Source organism: Stenella coeruleoalba, assembly GCF_951394435.1.
Source record: "Stenella coeruleoalba genome assembly, chromosome: 14".
NCBI classification, from domain to species: domain Eukaryota; kingdom Metazoa; phylum Chordata; class Mammalia; order Artiodactyla; family Delphinidae; genus Stenella; species Stenella coeruleoalba.
Genome location: NC_137160.1, coordinates 60574912 through 60590516, shown reverse-complemented (window position 1 = coordinate 60590516; position 15605 = coordinate 60574912).

Below are 15605 nucleotides of genomic sequence, written 5' to 3'. Positions count from 1 at the left end.
CACAAGGATGCTGTGAGGATTACGGGCTGATGTTTGCAAATCTGGCAGATGAAAGACTCCGTGTGTGAGAGAAGGGACGGTTGGTGTCATAAAACCTAGGAGCAGGAGAGTATCTGAGTTGGGCTTGCTGTGCAGCATCTCTCCGGACCAACTCTTCCCAATCACATGCTTGCCTCTTACTAGGTTTGGGTATCAGATTATGACCCGTGGGATTTGAATGTTGCCCAAGGGTCAGTTGGGTTTAAAGCAGGAACTTGAATTTCTCGTGAATGCTGGGCAGTTGGGAATGATGTAAACAGCATATTTGGCTGCTTAAACAGGACTTAGCCTTGTCACCAAGAACATCTAGTGGGCGATGTCTACTTTTCTATGCGTTTCGTCATTGGATGCCTTTTAGTCTATCAGGGAATATTTGAAACAAACAAATGACACGAGAGAGTGCTGGGGTGGTGTGTTTATGTACAAGCAACTGGGCCGATCGTCACTGAAATGTGAAGGTCATTCATCACATGTTAGCAGAACAATTAGGTAATACACTTACATAAATGATTATTTGATCTTGTTATTTAAAAGAAGAAGAAAACCAATAGGCCCGCCATAATTTGGTGTCAGCTTGACAATTAAGTTGATTCCATTTTTGTTTTTCCAACTGGTTTTACTGGTGTAGTAGAAACAGAGCCAGAATGATGTCACCAGTTTGAAATTTGTTTTGCCAGTTTATTTTCCACACGTGGTGTCATAGCTTTAAATGCTCGACCCTCAACATCCAGCCAGAGTCGCGGCTCTCAGAAATTCCTTCACTGCCTTGTGCCTGTCTGGAAGGGGAGACTCGTTCTCGATATAGGTTTCACTTTCTGCATTATATTTTATGTTTGCTGTTAGTGTACTCACTTCTGGAAGAGAATAATGGAAAAAAAACCCAAAACAGTTTAAGTTTGTCTTAGAGTGATTACATGTGGATACATGCTTAGAGTAGCAGAATTGGGAGGACGGCATTCCCAGGCAGGAAGTAAGGTGGTTATGAGCTGCTCAGAATCTGGCCCCCTGAAACCAGCACAAGGAACTTCCCTGGGCCACTTGTAAGGACCAAGTCTTGAGCAGGTCCTGGTGATGATAGGAGAGTCCCAGGCAGGGGCAGCTGGACAAGATGCCCTTAGCAGCATCGGCAAGCATGCTAGACTATACGGAGCTACTGGTAAATAACTTTTGTCATGGTGATGGGGAAGGAGAAACACAAAGGGGCTGATTCCCAGCCACAAAGCAAATCAGAGGCACACTTGGAGCCCCATGATTGTTCAGTCACCAGCTCACAAGGCTGCTCACATGGTTACCAAGTTGTCTTTTCCCATGAACACTGCAGATCCTAAGAGCCTCTATAATTGGCTCAGTCTTTGAGAACCAGCCCTTTGCTCTCCCCCAGTAACTCTGGATCATGAGGAAATTTTCCGGGATGTATTGTGCTGGGCACAGAGCTCGGGTGCTCACCTTGGCTTGATTTTCTTGGAAGGGTGTCTTGATTTTTAGGGAGCACAGAGCAGTAGACAAGCTCGATTTCACCATTATCTTGAGAGACACAAGGACCAAAGTCCTTTAAAACCTGTGCTGCAATTTGGTTTCCTAGTGCAGCCTGTGAAATTGATCTAAAGGCGTGCAATCCTGCAAGGCATTTGGAATTTCAGAGATCCCCGGCCTTTTGGTTCGTGAACAAAATGATAGTTTTAAGAAGGGTCAGAGGAATTAAAACATCAATTCCAAAATGTGTCCAACTGTGAATATGGTTGAAAGCATTATCCTGCCTCTGTGTCCTCAGAGGATGGGCAATGGCACCGGGAGTAGACTTTTCTCAAAACTTGGTAGATGTCAGCTCCAAGCCCGTGACACCATGGTGATTCCTTGGGACGGTAAGGGTCTGCGGGACAGGAATGGTGCTGAGTCACCTCTCCACTGCTTTCAGCACCTGACCCAGTGCTTCCAGTGTATTGCTCACAGCAGAGCTTAAGTAAATGATAAAGACATTAAATTTGAAAAATCCTATACAGCTTCCTCAGAGGCAGAACTAATAAAATTATCCTGAGGAGTCCTTAGAAAGGGATGTCCTCTGGGTTATATTTTTAAAATACATTAATTAGAACAACTCTATTTTGAAAATAACATGCAGTTTAGATGCATCTGTGAGTGGCACGGTCTTCTGAGCTTAAGAAATTAAAGGTTACATTCCATTTTATACTCATGGTGGTTATCAGAGAAAACCAGTCAAATGTTTGTGAGCTTAGTGTCTGTTCATTCCTCCATCCATCCATCCATCCATTCATCCATCAACATGTACTAACCAACTGCCAAGTGGATGCTTAAGTACAATGTCTGAAAATAGGGACAGATGCGGATGAGGGTGATTCAGTCTAACCAAGTTTGTTTGGGGAGCTGGTGACAAGACTGAGAGCCCTTCCCACTGAAAGAAAATACGAGCTCACCCAGGGGCAGGAGACAATAAATGACTTCAGTAGCGTTTCTGTCTGTACTTTTATGTCCTCTTATAATATTTTTTCCTGTAGGGCTGCTTGCCTTGTATGTCCAACTGCTTTATCTGCTTCACTAGATCATTTGCCTCTTTGAGGGCAGGAAGAAAATTGGGTATTATGTTACATCTCCTCCCCCGGCCCCTTCACAAGTCTTTCCATAAAGGGCATTTGTTGGGCTGGTCTATGAGGCAGGATAAGATCAGAGCATCAAGAAAGAGTCTCTGTGAGGCTGACACCACCCTCCACCACTGCAGCACACAACGACAGAAACAGGGGGACACAGAAGGGCTGGCATTCAACCCCGGCGCGCCTGAGGTTGTCAGTGCGCTCGTAGCAGTGCTCAGACATGCTTGACAAATGAGAGACAGGATGGTGCTCTGGTCAAATCCCTACAGGAACTTGGGCGAGCTACTTAACACGGCTGTGAGATGGAAGTAATAGGAGCATGAACCTGCACACCGTCCAGCGCTGTGTAAGCGTGCCCTAAAAATAACGCTCCGACACCGAGCACTGTAGGCTGGACCACCCGGCACAACTGCACCCCAAAATCTGTTTTTGGTGGGGGAGGGTGTTAAAAAGACTCAGCTACTACAATGGCTTGTGGCCCTCCAAAGGGTGAAATGTGCGTCACAGGTGAACTGTATATCCACCTTACCTACAACTTAACGGGGGAGGAGGGGCAATTAGGAATAAATGTCTAAGAAAGCCCCTGGGGGGCAACACTGTTTGAGAAACACTGTGTGAAAACAATAAATTATAAGATGACTCCTATTATAATTAATCATATATCAAATATGTACAATAACATCATTTCTTTAATTCACTAGGTATGTTTTGATTATAGGAAACCAAATATATTTCATTTCAACTGGCCATCTGGAGTGGCCTTTTCCCATCTGGTTACATCATCATAACATCACATTCAATGTTGTTTATCTTTGATTTAAATACTTCAGCTATTACTAATCTCTTTTTACAGAGGGGAAAACTAAGGCCAAAGAAATTCAGTCATTTGCCTAAAAGTCACACAACTTTATAGGGGTAGAGTTAGTAGGTTTTCAACTCCCAGGAAGGTACTGTTTTCAGCTCTAAGCCTGTGCTGTAAATAAACATATACATGCATACATACATTCTACCTCTCAGAAGTAGATTTATTTCTATGAGTTCTGAGACATTCAAGCTCAAAGGTAAGGCTAGACAGGCTATCTGGACATTTATTGCAGTTGGTATCTGGGTGCTTGGGTCTGCGGTTTACTGTTTTATGTGTAAAATATCCAAGCAGCTTAGTTTTTAGAGCAGATTGTTGCAATGTGTAAAACAGGCAGGTTGACCAGATGGTCACTGAAAGGCTGCCCGCCGCTATGAGTCTCCAAACGTAGAAGGTGCATGTCTGTGTTGTCGTGGCTTTGGTTGTGCGTGTCAGAGTGACGAGCTGTGTAGGCCTGGCCACGTGCAATCACATTCCGTCTACCTGAAACCCAGCTCTCCAAGGCAGGGCTGAGCTGAAACAAAACATTCCTGTGGTCCCCAAGTTCAGCATTGCCAAGTCCACGGTGGTGCTTAATCTCCACATTTGTGTAACACGTTGTAATTCTCAAAAGACTTTCAAAGGCACAGTCTCCTTTTGATCTCCATGCAGTTTTGTGAAGGCCAGAGGACAGCCAGGGCTGTTCTGACTTAGACACGTGAACTGGAGATTGGAGAGGTTTACCGTGTCTGTGCTAATGTCTCCCACTGACACTCAACGCTCGGCAATGTTACCTCCCTGCACATGGACACTGTGTATTTTATTCATGTTGGACCACATCAGGCCCTAACTTCGAGTCTGTTTTCTTGTACAGATTTTAGTGTCTTTGCTGCCTCTATCCTTACAAAGACAGCAGGGGGGGGAAACTTTTATAAACAGACACAAGCGTTCACAAAGGCCCCAGAGTTCAATCAAAAATAAATTAACCATATCCACCTAGGAAAACTACCTGTGTATACGGTTTGTTTTCTCAGATCTTGTCTCTAGATTTTTCATCTGCTTCAGCCCAGTGCCTGAGTTAGTAGCTCTTCACTGACTCCCAACTGGTGGGGTGAAACAAAATGTTCTACTGTAAAGGACTCCTAGAGTTCCGTGAAGAGCCTCCAATACTCCGGCAAATCAGGGTGGAAAATAGACAGAGTTAAGTGTACCAACCAGGCTCACAGAACAAGAAGCCAATGTGATGCTAAGCTCACCCAGAACAAAGGGGCAGGCGTGTTTAGGACGATTCTCCGGGTGTAAGAGTCTGACGCTCTTGGTTGGCTGACCCTTCATCAGTGGGGGTGGCCTTAGGGCTGCGGGGCAGGATTGCTTGCACCTCGAGGACAGCTGCAAGGGCACCGTGACACGAGCATCTGCAGGCGCTCCTGAGATGAAGCAGGGGGTCGGGCCCGTGGTGGGGCTGTCGGCATCTAGGCCAGACCTCGCTTCTCTCATCTTGGAACGCAAGCAGGGTGGACAGCTCCAAAGCTGTCAGAAGTGAAACGACTGACCATAAAGCGGGTGGGAGAAACGCCAGGCGGGTCCTCTTACCCTCGGGGGGTGGCATCTACCCCTGATGGGTTCAGAGCTATGAGGAGACCGAGGCCCCTTGAAGTCAGACTTTCCCAATTTCCCAAGAGCTGGGGACAAGACCCCAGGTCCCCCCACCTCGTTTCAGAGTATCCTCACTTCCACTCTGTGTTTCAGAACCATGCTTCCTGTCTCGGAGTGATTCAAACCTCGGAAAGCAGGACTTATGAGGCCTTATGTTTGTTAAGTTAATTGTAGTTTGGCTTTCCTCTTAAATTTATGTCCTGCATCACTACTTTCCTTCATTGCATCACTTCTGCCCTTGCTGCTTCTGGACATACGTTAGGTTCTCCTGCCCTTGTATCCAAATATTTTCTACTTGAGAGCAAGCTCCTGGTTTACAATCACTTTATCAATTTTTCCCTTCTTTGGCACGAGGGAATGACATTTTAATTCAGCCTCTTTCAGTTCAGAATCAAGGACGTCCACAGCTAGGGCATGCCCATGAGCTACGGAAAATGTATAACCCAAGGCGACAGTGGTTGGGTGCTTGTTTAATGCCCATCATGCCTTTGATTTGGCTTCAGCAACATTTTATTTGGGGTGGAAATTTGACCAGCCAAAACACCCCACTTCCCAGTGTCCTGGCAGAGAGGAGGGCGAGGAGACTTCAGTCCACAGCAGGCTAAGGTCTGGGACCCCCCCTCTGTCCCTGTTCTCGTTCCTCTGAGTGCTGAGCTCCAGCCGCACTGAATTAACTCACCCAAGTCTTATAACTGGTGAGTGGTGAGCTGTTAACCATCCCTACCTGCCCCACAAAGAAACTGAGTACCACGGGTGTTAACTGCCCAGGTTGGGAGGCTGCAAAGAGGCTGACCCAGGATTCGGATCCAGGCGTTCCTGATCCCAGATCTTACGCTCCCGACTACACCCTGTGCTGGGCTCAACTGGTGATGCAGAGAATAAGCAGGGAGAGGGGAGAGCCTCGTCACGGGGGTGTGAGAGGAGCGGGGCCTCAGAGGACAGGAGCCTTTGACAGGTGTGCTCTTCCAGGAGATGCGGTACATACACGCCTGCTAGCAGGGCGGCGAGGACCAGCGGAGCCCACGGGAGGTGAGGTGTGTGGAAACAGGTGGCCACTACCGGACACCCGGGAGAACAGAGCTCACACTGTGGGTTGGCCCCCAGCGCCCCGAGATTCTCCCACGTGCTGTGAACGCACAGTGCAAGGGAGGGGAATCACAGATGAGACACGTGTGGTCCCAAAGGCACGGGGCCTTTGCTCTTTCTGCTACCCTCTTCACACACAGACAGCAACACACATGCCCCACACACGCGCACACACACACTCCAAATATATGCAGCTTTGAGAATATTTCTGAAAATTAAAATCTCTGCAGTTACAAGTATAATCAAACGTGTATAGGAGTGATGGCTGGCAGATACCCTCCTGGTTTCCTAAAATCTCCCAGGAGGGTCCACTCAGCTCTATCCAGGACCCTCCTAAACAAGTGTGGTGAGAGGAGAGAGATCCACAGGGACCACTGCTAGTGATTTTCACGTTTTCAACGATGACAGAGGCAGCGTGGCCTCGTGTTTGGGGCAAAGGCCGCAGGTTCTGTCACAGCAGATTTAACTTCTGCCTCCACCGCCCACTGTCTGTGAGTCCTGGTGCAGCCCCAGCCTCAGGCTTCTCATCTGTGAATTGGTCATAATAGTGAAATTGTTACCTCTTGGGGCTGGAGGGTGGATTAGGGGTGTGAATTAGGTGAAGCACGAGCCTGGAGATCCTGGGAGGACCCTCATGGATGTTAAGGGCTAGGAAGCTGGAGGGGGCCTGAGGGGTCGCAGCTTGGGTTTCCTCCTTTACGTCCCCTGAATTCTGGGCCTCCTGTTACGACTATTACTGGGAGCAGAACCCACAGGCCAAGGGACAGCCTTCGTGTCCACTTTAAGTCATTTATTCATTAATATGCATTTATTTAGAACCCACGGTGTTTCGGGCACTGTCTACACAAGTGCACCACTATTTTCACCAGAAGAACACAGACAGGCCCCGGGTTAGGTGAGGGATCCTCATAAGGATTCATTTCCTGCCTCCCTCTCCCTGGGGCTGCCCTGCTCAGCTCCCATCTGACTGGGCTTCCTTCCTTCACCCCCTCCTCAGAGACCCTCCTGTCCTCTGCCCTTCGTCCTTACCAAACAAGACTTGATCTCACAAAAGCATTCATACTAGACCATAAATAACAAGGCTAAAGAGCTAGCATTTAAGGTGCAGTTGACACCCAGCACTGGATGGAAACGGGAAAGGCGGAATTTCCGGGCTGGGTTGGAAGCAACCACCTAGAGCCCGGGGCACCTCGTGAGCCTCTGTGCTTGTGTGGACAGGGCCACTCGCTCCCCTCGGGGGTGCGGGCGACAGGGTGGCGGGACTTGGCTTTGCTGTGTTTATTTTGAAATCCGGGGAAGCCAGATTTCTCTTTCATTTATGTTATGGCTCTGGTTGTTTTATTTATGATTTTTAGCTGGGGGTGGAGAATTTGGTAACACCAATGGGAGTGTCATTTTTGGGTTCTGGCCTGACTTGTCAAGGTTATCTAGTTCTGTTCTGTTTTCCAGCTTATGTAATAGAAATTCAGCACCTGAATTATCTGAGCCATGAATCAGGTTGCAAAGCCCTCGCCTTTCCCACATGAGAGCAGAGGAAGAGAGGGACATGGCTCAGGTCTTTAGATTTGTGGGATGGTGGCTTCACACAAGAGCTGCCATGTTATCTTCTACGAGGTCCCGCTGGGGAACAGACCTGATGGACAGGGCGGCCCCCAAAAGCTCTGCCTGCTTTTCATTCCGTGCTTTGTCCTCTTGTCGTATCTTCCATTTCCTGGTGGCAATTTCTCCGTCGTCAGCAAGCTGGGGACCTGGGACTCCTGGTCTCTCTTCGCTGCTGGTCAGAGGCCTCACCCATGAGGCCTCCTATAATACGTGGGAAGTTGATGCATTTCAAGAGCTGGACCATGATCCCGTAATTGAATACACTGACGGCCTTTGTGTTGTCCAAGGACACTTCATGAAGTGGGAAATGCTGATGCCACCTAACAGTGGCACTTTGGGTCAAGATGGACTTGGCAGGCGGTCCTCAAGGTGGGTCAACCACACTGCACGTGGGTATGGCGGCCCAAGACTGAAGAAAACGACTCTATTTCAGTACTACCTAAGGAAAATAGAAAGAGTCTATTTTTACACCTGGGACTTGGTACGATGAGTGTCAGCTCTCACAAACTTATTTATAGCTCATTATGAAAATCAGTGTACCTGGCTTAAATGAATACACAAATAGGACAGAATCTAACAGACACCTTACGATAGCTTCTTTCCCTGATGGGAAGAGGTTTGCTGTTGGCAGGTGAGAGCAGAGGCATTTTCTTACCAGAGTTCCAAAGTGATTTTTCCCAATTTCTATTCCCTTTGGATACAAAACTCTTTGAAGCTAAAATAAATAGAAATAAAAGGACAGAACACAAACTGTAAAACTAAAACCATTTCCCTGGGCTGCAGTAAGCTTTGTGACTCCTTAAGAAATAGGAAATGCAAAGAAAAGTTTAGTCCCACCGAGAGGTAGGCTATCCGTGTTTATTTAAGATATTCCCTTTGTTTATCTTCTTCTTTCAAAGTAGAACAACTTCTTCTCATAATATGAAGATGCAGGGTCTTCAGCTTATTCAGTTAATTTTATTTCAAGTGGAGACGGAAGTTGTTACAAAGGAGAAATGAAATAATTTAGCTTTAACGCGTTTGCCTTTGGGGGCCGTGTAGTTTAACTTAAAGTTCATGAAGCATACGAAATGGCTAAAAACCAGCCTGCAATTACACACAATAATAACAGTATTAAACACCATAGTTCTTACTGCACAATGAAGTCATCCTCAGGCAGCTGCTAAACAACCAAGCTCTGTGTGTGTGTGTGTGTGTGTGTGTGTGTGTGTGTGTGTGTGTGTGTGTGTGTTGCCTGCTTCCCACATTCACAGAATACACTCGGCAATATGAACAAAGTGGGGAAAAACAAACCAGTACTGGGCCAAGTGAATACTGCCAGCCAGCTGACAGTCTTCCGGGAGCATTCTGACACGGGCATTCATACAAAAAGGGAAAATATTAAAACCATATCGTGCAGAACCGGCTAGTCTTATGAAGTGTGGACGGTGTCATTGGTTAGACAACACGGTTCTGTAAAACCAAACCAAGCCATGTGCTGGACAAGCCCAGGGCCAGGGAGGCGGGACTGGGGCTGGTGTCTGCGCTCAATGAGCTTTCAGTGCCCTGACCTTCTGTGTCCCAACTCCATGGTGGCATCGCCCAGCCTCGAGACAGATGACAAGTGACGTGCTGCGTTAGGTAGCACCGATGTGAGCTAGACTGCCCGGGAGGCTGTTGACCAGATGCTGAGGAGGATTCTGAGTGTCTCCTGGTGAGCATTCCTGAGATAAGACACCGGTGGCCTTAGTCACGACACGCTCCCGGGGGAGAGCCCCACAGACTCGAAGGGTGGAAACAGGCTTCTCTTCTGTTACTTAAGGCCATTCCTCAGGGCCGATGGTAACCGTTCGCCTTGACCTTGAAATCACCTCTTTGAACTAATTGTACGAGCGAGGGTTCTCAGCTGGGAAGCAACACAGACCAACTTTAGCTGATTTCAACAGAAAGCACGGACTGCTCTGGTAAAGTCATGGCCACTTGCTGTCACGGGACCAGACAGTGCAGACGGCCCCGTGGACGCCAGGACCCTGGACTCTGGGAACGGCTGCTGGAGCAGCTGCCCGACATACCTGAAGGGGGACTGCCAGCCCTGCGGCCCCACCACTCCACAGTGCTCTCCCAGGGGACCCATGTCACCAGGTGCTGCAGCTACAAACCCAGGGTGGGTGGGTTGGATTGGCGTCCCTGAGACTCTTGAACTTCCTCTTGGGGAAGGATGGGCGTGTCTGCTACGATTCTGCCCCGGGGATCAGGGATCAGAGGATTCCAGCACCGGGATCTGGGGCTCAAGGAGCAGGAGTGTTTGAGGACCGCGGGTGGCTGGACTCTGATATTCTGGCCGATCTACCTGGAACGGTCTCTGCCTTCCCGGAACTGGGTGGGTGTGTGTGTGGGGGAGGGGGTCTCCTTGTAGAGGCAGTTGGGGGTTAAACGAGGGAACACACATTGGGAATAGAAAGCCATATGGGGTGTGAACATGGAAGACGCCCCTGGGTGTTGGGGAGAGAGGATCCTGGGAGAACTGGCTTCATCCCGAGTGGGGCCGGCAGCCTGGTCGCTGGGAGGTCAGCTCAGAACACGTGGTTCCGGTCCCGTGGCTCCAGCATCCCTAGGCCCCAACCCTGGGGGCTGCTGAGGGTTGAGGAAGCTCCTCGTGCCACCACCCCCCGCCTCCCGTGCTCATGGAACGTCTGCTCCTGCAGAAGCTCAGGGAGGCCCAGAAAGGCCAAGCATTTTCCCTGTCCCCGGGCCCATGACGCACAGAGGAAAGAGTTTCCAACCTCAACAGTCTCGGATGTAACTGGCACGTGTGGATTTTACATCCCACCGCGTGGCGATGCCTCTCCCCAGACCTGAGATCGGAGACAGGAGGATGGACACATGAACACGGTTGGGAAAAACACTCAGAGTGTACGTGTGCCCCCCCATTGCCCTCGGGGGGCAGGAAGAAAACAGCGGCATTTCTGCCTACTTTTGTTTTTATGTTAGATTTTCAAAGAAGCATAGTCCATCATGAAGCAAAAAGATACTGTTTATGCCATTAATAATGTTCAGGATTGTTTAGTTTATCCTCTCTTCATCCTTTAAAAAATCATAGTCTTGGGGCTTCCTTGGTGGCGCAGTGGTTAAGAATCCACCTGCCAATGCAGGGGACATGGGTTCGAGCCCTGGTCCAGGAAGATCCCACGTGCCGCGGAGCAACTAAGCCTGTGCACCACAACTACTGAGCCTGCACTCCAGAGCCCACGAGCCACAACTACTGAGCCTGCTTGCCACAACTACTGAAGCCCACGTGCCTAGAGCCCGAGCTCCGCAACAAGAGCCACCACAATGAGAAGTCTGTGCACCGCAACGAAGAGCAGCCCCCGCTCGCTGCAGCTAGAGAAAGCCTGTGTGCAGCACCGAAGACCCAACGCTGCCAAAAATAAATAAATTAAATAAATAAATTTATAAAAAAAGAGAAAAAAATCATAGTCTTTGTGTATGTTTTATTAAGGATAGAGTGTTTTTTTTTAAACAATAAGGGGTATGTGATCAAAAATGTTGAGCCCTCAGCTCTAGATGTTTTATAAAATCGGAAGAAATTGGATCCCTTCCTTCAGGCAAGGAAAATGGAAGATGAGCCTCTCTCCGTTGGGTAGAGGCTGCTTTCTTTGCACCATATAAAGCTGAATTTAAAACCTCGAGGGGATTACTGAACTTTGCTAATTTTGTCTCAGATAAAAAGTTAAGGACAGAGGTTAAAGTATTAACTAGAGAAAGTGTGTATAATGTCACCTGTTGAACTCTTCATAAATATATTGACTATTAAGTTTTTTAAAAACATTACCTGAAAAGCAGGTGTCAAAAATAGCTGGTAGCAGTAAATTAATAATTATGAAACCGAAACTGTTGACCAATTGAATATAGTAAAAGGAATTCTAGCCTGTTTCATTTAATTTCTATGTCTCTTAAATGACTCATTTTCAGCTTCTAATTTGGATACATTTTCCATAAGGGTTTACTAAATAATGTCAGAGCTTTGTGGTTTTTTTTAAGGATTCTTATAAATGATATGCTCTAAAGTGGAAGTTTGGGGAATGTTTATGCCACATTAACTTTATCACAAAGATTCATGTATTCTACATGACCAGTGAAATCTGGTTATTTTAATTTAGCGTTTTATGAGTAACGTTTTACTTGATTTTAAATAAAGAATGCTACGGAGCCAGTGATACAGCAGCATTTGGGTCTTTTGCCTATTTACCTGCTCACTTTTGATCCATCAACACATTGTCACTTCCAGCTAGTTTTTCGTGAATCACCACCCATATCAATACGTTCTTTTCACATCATGACTCTGAATATAGCTGAACTGGAGAGGCATGAAATATTTGGTCTGTTCAACTCCTCCGCACAAAGTTAAATTAAAAAGGAATGCAATGCAAGATAATACAGTAATTTACAGTTGTTACTGAACAATTCCTGAAATATCCAATCATCTGTAATGAGCCCACCACCGTTTCAGTAATGAACAAATAAGTAAATGAATAAGTGAAATTGCTCATCTGATGCATTGTAAATATAGAACATTTTCTGCGTGAACTATAGTGTAGTTAATCACTTGACTGTATATGGGTTTATTTTGTGTCTATCCAGCAAAATGGCACAGATCAGCTATTTCAACAAATATGATCAACAAAGATCGGCTACAGTGAACAGATTCCAAACAAAATCCCAAACTTCATTATTAATGGCTTGAAGATAATTTAAAAATGCACTTTCCTACTTATTGACTTAAAACCCTTCTACTTAATTTTGACTCTAAATTTTGCGAGTCCTTCAGAATCCCAGGGCCCTGGCATGGGGTCTGCTTCCTACTGAGTGTCGGGGACGTCTTGCCCCAATTGCTTCCAGACGTCTTCCCTCACTCACACCAGCAACTCGCCAACATGTGCACTTCTTTTGGACGGGGCGTAATCCTTTTTGAATCAGAGTTTGTTTTTTCAATATTCAGGGTATGAAACTGGACTACGAAAACTTGGGCATTTGACGTTGTCCAAATCCCATCTCTTCGTATGTATCTGATGAACGTTAATGATTTGTTTTAGGTTTTCTTCCAATGATTTACTTTAAGAAAGCTTCCCAAATGCATGCTCTTTCAAGACAATACTGTATAAAACATACATCTGAAATGTCACATGTGGCTTGCTGAAAACAATTATGTTTCTTCTTTGGAAGTTTTTTTCTTTTTCCATAGTTTCACTGACTCTTAAAATGTCAAAGAAAAATTCTGGGAAAAAAAATCAGTTAAATTACATTCACATGAACAATAACAAGCTGTCTCGGAAGGCAGAATGATTTGACCACAACATATACATACGGGTATCCATGTAAATGCACACACGCACACACGTGTACAGCTGTGTATGCTCAGATCTCTGTCTTCAGGCACCCACCGACGGCAATCATAAACTTTGAAGATTAAGTCTATTTCAAAAACACAAAAAGAAAAAAAAACTATAAAGGAGAAGAAAGCTTTGAAACATGTCTGTAAACCATGTGAAACGCATTTAGGTTTTTCAAAGAGAACTGAAGGCTTTCAATTTCAACAGAAGTAAATTGCTGTCATTATTAATAGCAGGCATGTGGCGGTGGTTTTAATTGAGACCAAAAGTATACAAAGACAGTGTGGGCTCAGAGGCTGTAAAATATTCAAAATCAATTTTTAGTCCCCTAGAGGGTTTTTTTTTTTTTAATGTCTAAAACTTCAATGTGTAGCCTTAGAGCTCAAGGGATAAGATATTGTGAAAAGTAGTGATAATCCTTTGATCACAAAAAGAATGTCTATCATTATGATTAAATGAGGGGAGATAAGACCCATGGCTTTTAACGAGAATTAGGGCAAAATTCACTCTTACAGACGCTTCCGGGCGTCGTGTGGACACCTGCGCCTTTGTCATTTTCCCACATTCTTTCCCCAGGGATTACACACTTCTCTGCAACGTGGTTTGACTTAGGAAACTAAATATAATTTAATAAGTCTGCTGCCTTAATAAAAGAGTTAATAAAACTGCCAAGGACTTATACATATAAACTGATATTACCTGGAGAGTAGTAGAAAGTGGCAATGTTGTCTTCAAAGAACTTCTCGGATGAGAAGGTAGATTTCTGCCAATAATTGCACTTGAGTGTCATGAGTTGATACTAAAAACGCGGCCAGGGACTTCCCTGGTGGCGCAGTGGTTAAGAATCCGCCTGCCAATGCCGGGGACATGGGTTCGATCCCTGGTCCGGGAAGATCCCACATGTCACCGAGCAAATAAGCCCATGTGCCACAACTACTGAGCCTGCTCTCTAGAGCCCGTGAGCCACAACTACTGAGTGTGTATGCCACAACTACTGAAGCCCACGTGCCTAGAGCTTGTGCTCTGCAACAAGAGAAGCCACCGCAGTGAGAAGCCTGTGCACCACAACAAAGAGTAGCCCCCACTCGCCGCAACTAGAGAAAGCCCGCATGCAGCAACGAAGACCCAACGCAGCCAAAAATAAATAAATAAATAAAATAACATTAAAAAAAAAAAAAAAAAACGTGGCCAGGCTCAAAGTAAGGCAGACATCGCAGGGGGTTGGCGAGGCTGCTGGAGAGGGGTCCCTGTTCAGGGAGGGTTTCTGGGGCACTGGTTCTCACCCTTCAGGTCCATCGGAATCCCTGGGGGACTTGTCCTAACACAGATTTCTGAATCAGTAGGTCTGGGGTGGGGTCCAAGGATTCCTATTTCTGACAAGGTCCCAGGGGATGCTAAAGCTGCTGGTTGGAGCCCACCCTTTGAGAGGGTGCCCACCTGCCATCCCAGGGGATGAGATGTGGGCTGGGTTTTGTAGGAGGAGAAAGAGGACCATTCTCAGCTCATACAATACGAGCAGTGACAGCCCAGAGGGAGTTTTCGGGGAGCTGTACATAGTGGTAGGGAGACCAGTCCTCCTGGTTTTCCAGGGACTGAAAGTTTCCCGGGAAGCACAACTAAAACAGGACAGTCCTGGGCGAACCTGACAGGTTGTTCACCTGGGAAACGCAGGGGATACGGCCAGAGAGGTGGGCGTCATTCTCCCCTGGTTAAGAGGCTATAACTGACCAGGAAGTCACGAGCAGCCATCAGAGGGGCTTCAGCAGAGGAGGAGCATAATAAGGTTACATTTTAGGAAAATGACTCTGAAAATCGTGTGGATGACAGACAAGCAGAGGGAGAAACGCAGGCGGGGGATTCAATGAATTCAGGGAGAAAGGCAAGGTGTTTGCGGTGTGACGTGTGAGGAGGCAAAGATGCATGTGTGCTAAGACGGAGTTCGTTGGACTCGGTGACCCTGAAGAAATTCTCAAATGCTTGATATGGTGTTTCTTAACGTCCTCATTGCTGGTGGTAGCAGTGTCTGTGCTGCGGTCTTTGTAGGAGCCTTGATGAGAAGCTGTTTGCAGCAGCTGTGCACAGAGCATCTGTTTGGTCCCCGACTTCCCTCAAGGAGGGAACATCCTGCCTCGTGTCAGGGGTCGAACATGATCTGTTCTATTTCGTTCATGGCTTTTTCCCCTCCCTGGTCCTGGGCACGCCCGTTCTCTCTGGTCTTTGCTCCGGATTCCGCATCAGTAAGGCCAGCTGCATTCCTGGCCTCTGCCCGTCTTCGGGGGTACACTACAGTGACTAATTATGATTTTTAAATGAATGTGTGTTGCTCGAAATTAATCCCTTCTCCCTTTTTGGCTCCACTGAGAGATAGCACCTCCAAACTCCATCTCTGTGAGCTGTGCTGACCAG